The sequence below is a fragment of the Lepisma saccharinum genome, chromosome 5 (assembly GCF_977018435.1).
Source record: "Lepisma saccharinum chromosome 5, izLepSacc3.1, whole genome shotgun sequence".
Classification (NCBI taxonomy): Eukaryota; Metazoa; Arthropoda; class Insecta; order Zygentoma; family Lepismatidae; genus Lepisma; species Lepisma saccharinum.
The window spans coordinates 68049911-68055969 of record NC_139233.1 but is presented as its reverse complement, the minus strand read 5'-3'; the positions used below and the strand labels follow the sequence as shown (position 1 = coordinate 68055969).

Here is a 6059-nt window from a genome sequence, read left to right as displayed (position 1 = left end):
AGATTTTACAAACAGTGAAACTAACCCTAAAACGAACTTCTGTATTGAAATTCTTCGAACAAAATAGGCACTTAGAGCAAAATATGGATTCTATCATCACACACATAGATAAGAAGTACTCAATCGATGCGATTAAAGTAACCAAGCAAAGCAATTGAAATCTTTTTCGAGAAACATAATCACATCTGGTGAATTCTAGAAATATAAATTACGATGAAAGACAACTAGGAAGTGCAAAAAAAAATTCGCTGCGGACAGGATTCGAACCTGCGCGGGTAGAACCCATTGGATTTCAAGTCCAACTCCTTAACCACTCGGACACCACAGCTTAAATAAAACCTTAGCGCATACATTACTCGCTGTGCATGGGATAAAAGTCCGCTAGAGGCGCTGATGGCTGTGTTTCGTGGAATGACGTACTTGTGAGTAGCAAAGCAAGCGGCATGCGGAGGGGGGGGGGGAGAGGAGAGGGGAATCGTAGCAACAACCATACCGTAGAAGTCTGAAACGCTCTTAGAAGAATTTGGCGGATTGGACGTGCCCCTAGCGATAGCTAACTTTAACGAAAAAATTAACTAACATAAAATAGAATTATTCAGCAATAATCCTACTCCGTGGCCGTGCGAATCGCTGTGCTTTGGACTCCGACTGCAGGACGGCATGGGTTCGAGTCCGCCTGGGTGCAGTCTCGGCGTATGTATAGGACTGGTGGCAATCCACCAACGTGAGGAAATTGGGGAGCTACGAGTAATGGTAGCGTAATCCGGTCTCGGAAATCTCCTACAACGGCTGAGTGTTCGACGTGCTGGCCCAATGTCACTCTATATTACCGGTTGAAGATCTCCACACCTCTAAGTAGGATTGTGGGAGGGAGACTGGGAGTCGGGAGATAGGCCAAGGCCCTTCCAGGGCTGTCGCAACATGGATTATTAATTATTATTATTAATCTTTTCCAGACTTACAAAGAATACAAAGAAAACATTCGGCATAAATTATCTAATAGGTCTGATATTGGATCTATTTGAGAAACTAAATGTGCTGCCACTAAAAATCGTATCCGAGATATTTTGATTATAAGAATAATAATAACCCGTGCAGCCCGTAAGGGCCTTGGCCTATCTCCCGGCTGCCAGTCTCCCTCCCACAATCCTACCTACTAGAGGTGTGGAGTTCTTCAACTGGTAATGGAGTGACGTGGGGTCAGCACGTCGAATCCCCGTCGTGGAAAAAAAATGCACCAAATTTTGTCTCAGGTTGCCGCTCTAAAACTCGTAGCAAAGTTCGATTTCTAACACAAAATCATCCCGCGGTAAAACGTCCGAAACGAATATTTAAACATCATACAAAACCCCACTAAGACGATGCAGAATTTTATAATTGATTTTGATTGATTTATTTATTTGGTGTTTCAAGCACACTTTATGCACAGTAAGGCTAAGAGACTGTCTACAGTTTAAAGTGAGATCTAAGCCACTATGTGCCTCCACCGGGACACCTTGATTACAAGGAGACGATGCTACCACTGCGCCATGGGGTGGCCGATTTTATAATTGACACCGTTAATCAATACTAAGGACATATTTTATGACTCAAGATAACACTATATGGCATACTCCTTCAAAACTATTTCTTGAAAATGTAAACACGTATTTATCGATTTGGGCAGTTTTTGATATCCCGACGCCCCTGTATTTTTGGTCATTACTCGGTGTCTTACACATAAAAGTATTATATAAACACATCGTATTCAATCACAGTTTATAAGCAGTTAACACAAACTTGATGCCACTGTACTGTTACATAAATAGTTGTATTAAGAGACGCAACTAACCGTGTGAAATTGTTTCAAGAAAATAATGAAAAAACAGTTCACTCATCTGGTGGGTCAAAGAAATTGTTAGATTTGTATCCTTTGCAAACTGGTAGTCATGATACTTTAATAGAGCACCAATTCTTTCACAGGGCGCCGCAATGTTCACTATTTTCCAGCTTCCTATATTTTTTACTTGTTCGGTGCCCCTTTTGCCTCGGCTACTGCATTCTCTCACTTCCACGGACTACGGCTCATTTTTATGAGGGTAGGGCGATGTAAGGGGTGACATTGTATGCGGCACTCAAATGTCTACCTTGCAGGCCAACGAGGCTCAGGCGCCTGGGCTCAGAGTCAGTATAATCCTCTGTATGATTTCTGTTGTGTCCTGTTCATTCGTGTTTGTGATTGTCCTCTCATCCATTTCTTTTTATCATCATTTATGCTAATCTTCGTGATTTGTCAAAAGTGTCAGAAAAGCAAAGTAAAATAAACCAAATAAAACAATCAAGTTTAATTTTCATCTGAGTTAATATTGCATTTTACATGTTTATTTTTAACACAGCTATATTTCTAAAACAATCAAGAATTGGGGAGGTGTAGGACAAACAGATTACTCTTTAAGTTATAGAAATCTTAAGATTGTGATGCCCCGTAAGATTCTCCGCTGGTAGGCCCCAACATTATTACGCCATTGGTTACTCCTAATTAAAATTGATATATTAATAATTAATAATAATTATTATTACAATCTAGAAACCGATTTAAACAGATTTCTAGAAGAAAGCACATGTGACGTATAAAACAAGCATAATACAAATTGAATTGTAATTGCATGATGCATGTGAATCTGAAATCAATTGAAAAATATATTGTCCGGAGAGATGAGAACATAGCCGTGAGCACGGGGGAACAAGTGGGGGCAATTGCCCCCCCCCCTAACCATGGACGTCCCGCAGATTTTTTCCACGGAGGGACAAACAAACATGGGATATATTACCCCGATAATAGTGTTTCCCCCTCAAAAAAACACCACTTGAATATGAAATTATCGCATTAATGTAGATTGACTGACATCAAATTATACGTGTGAAATACACGTAAGCAGGACAAAATAGAATTAGTTTTCACGTCTTTCTTGCATTATTTCTTCCAGACGGCCAAGAGCACCTGCAGGGGGGCACAAAGGGGAATTGCCCCCTCGATATCAAATTTTATACAAATAAAAATACATTTGGTAAAATGTTCTTCCTCGTTTCGGTCGCAATATTTGCTTTTCTTACAGTCTTGGCAAGTTCAAAGCCGTAGCTAGGGTGGCGGCGAGAGTTGGCCCTGGGCTCCGATAACGATCTAAATGAAAAAAATTGAAAAAAAAATGGCTGCCCATGATTTGTTTGTGCCATATTAAATCAATATACATAGTTTTCAGTTTGCAAAATAATTTGGATCTAAAAATGTTCTTGCTTGCTACGCTTGCAATTTTATTGTTTTCTGTAATGTATTGTAAATTACCAGAGAGAGAAGTTATAACTACTAAGTACTTCAGATTCTTGCTGCTCAACAGTTTGGTCTCATATGCATGAACAAGAATTTTTTGGAGGAAAGGGAGCGCGGCACATTTCAGGGAGAATTTATTTATTCGTCATGGTGCCCCTATGTTGCTGCATTATTATGTATATGTATGTACCCATCAATGCAATGAAACTAAAACAGTGAGATACAATTAGGTTTTCTATCCCGACTGAATTTTCATCAAGACTTTTGCCCCCCTCCCCCCTCCTAATCACAGGGTCTGCGCACGTCTATGGATGAGAAGAAATGAAGAAGATACAAGAAGCCCAAATTATCAAAAAAAAAATGAAGTTTACAAGAAAATCGAAAGCTCTGATCAGCGTTGAAGAGGAAAGGTGCAGAATAAACGACGAACAGAATTGCAGATTAAGTAAGCCATATCTAGATAAATCTTAATAAATTCGTTGAATTATTTGCTCTATTTTACTTCGCTTTTTGTGCCACTTTTGGCTAATTTGCGAAGATGGGGATGAGTGATGATATGATGAAATTGATGAAACATCAATGCCCAGGTCGAGATTTGAACCCGGGACCCCTGGCGTCGTAGCTTGACGGGCTAACCACTTAGCCACGAGGGCAGATTAATCAATTTGTGTAATGACAGAAAGTATTCACGTACAAACTGACATGTGCGTTATGGCTTCTGTAAGAAAATATATATAACTGAAAGTATTTCAAGCAAATAATACATTATAGTAACACTGAAGTCAGACACACTACAAATCACGGAACGACAACGATGTCCGGAATATTTGATGCTTGAATCATACATACTGTTCGTGCAGAGAACAATGAAACCTAACATTCCACATCATTGGTGATTATTTTAACAGTCGACAATAACATGTTCCCTAGGCATGATCGTAAGCTTAAGCTCTGCTCTGTTGCCAAAGCGGACCACGGTATTAGCTATAGTGGTGAGCGCAGGATGAGCCAGGGACCGGGGTTCGAATCCCGGGAAAGACATTGATGTTTGTGATATGTTGAAATAACAGAGATAAAAATAGGAAAAAAATAGATGATGACTGAAATACTTGAGTTTGAGTTTTGAGTCAACTTATGCACAAATGGACTAATCGGGACTGGACCTACAGTTTACATTGGGATCCGAACCACTATGTGCCTCCACCAGGAATCGAACAGAAGATCCCTTTATTACAAGCCGAGAACGGAAATATATGAAAATGAGCTTGTGTGAGTGAGTAAGTGCAGAGTACTTATATATCCACCAGATACACGCAGTAATGTCGATTTACAACATGTTCAGCAGTAGTTGCAGGTGTGAGCTGTGGTGTCCGAGTGGTTAAGGAGTTGGACTCGAAATCCAATGGGTTCTACCCGCACAGGTTCGAATCCTGTCCACAGCGTTCCAATTTTATATCTAGAGCAACATATTTCCGGTTAACGTTACAAACGAAAAACTAATGTAAGTGCAAACAATGCAGCTTGTGACCCCTTGTCCGATATCACCAGTTCACCACCTCCAAACTTACTTCCTCTTTTTTAGTAGTTGGTACCTAAGAAGAAACTCGAGAAGAAAAAAAACTTTTGAAAATTACAATTAACTAGTTCTGAAAAAACAAACATATTTATCAGAGTTCATCGAAATTTATTACTTGGACAAGAAAAAAGCAACAACTATATTTTCATTATATAATTATACAACATAATACTTGATATGCGGGCCTCCCCGATGGCACAATGGTAGGGTCGTTGCCTTGTAATCAAGGGGTCCCGGGTTCGATTCCCGGTGGAGGCACATAGTGGTTCGATCTCACTTTAAACTGTAGGTCCAGTTCGGATTAGCCTTACTGGGAATAAAGTGGACTTAAAACACCAAATCAATACTTGATATGTAAATTTTGATTGATAATTTGATTATCACGTTCTGTTTACATGCTCGCTCGCACACACACGTGCGTGCACGCGTATTTTTTCAACCAGTTCCGCATCGTATAAATACCGTATTTTTCATAATCTAAGGCACCGGCCTCCGTGGCGGAGTGGTTAGCACATCGCGCTACGACGCCAGGGGTCCCGGATTCGAGTCCCGGCCTGGGCATGGTTGTTTGTAGGCATGGTTGTTTGTGGGTGTCCATTCATCATATCATTGCTCGTCCCCATCTTCGCAAATTAGCGAAAAGTGGCACAAAAAGCGAAGAAAAATAAATCTTAATTTAAGGCGCACTCGTTTTTTGTTTTTTTTTGGGTTTTGGATGTTGAAATTTTAGGTACGCCTTGATGTCTTGAATTCGAGTATATATGTATAAATATATGACGGTATTAGTGAAATATAGAATGGAGTTTCTGCCAAGTTCAATTATTACATTTTTTCATCCATGTTTTACCGATACCTATACCAATATTGTTAGCGCAAAATGTAACAATAATGTAAAAACAATGTAAATGTAATATTATAAGGCATTGTTCTAATAGAGTACCTGTAAAATTGGAAGCATTTTTTTTTTATCAAAAGCTGAAGGAATATTTAAGTTGCGCTTCAAATTCGATGGCGTCTTGAATTCGAAGAAATACGGTATAGCTATAACACTGCAATTTCCAGCCACAGCAATGCGTTATCAAGTAGCATATGCATGTTTAAAGGTATAAATTAAAAAGAAGTTAGTAATTCAGTGGCATATTTCAAAACAGAATATTCTCGACTTATACTTGACTT

At 39.4% G+C, this 6059-nt stretch overlaps 2 non-coding genes across 2 annotated transcripts; one reads left to right on the top strand and one right to left on the bottom strand.

Annotated features, from left to right (window-relative positions):
• Nucleotides 1-246: 246 nt before the first annotated feature.
• TRNAS-UGA (transfer RNA serine (anticodon UGA)) lies at nt 247-328 on the bottom strand. The gene has a single exon. It is a non-coding gene; the product is annotated as a tRNA-Ser (tRNA).
• A 4339-nt stretch (nt 329-4667) lies between these two features.
• On the top strand, nt 4668-4749 carry TRNAS-CGA (transfer RNA serine (anticodon CGA)). Its single transcript has one exon. It is a non-coding gene; the product is annotated as a tRNA-Ser (tRNA).
• Nucleotides 4750-6059: the final 1310 nt, after the last annotated feature.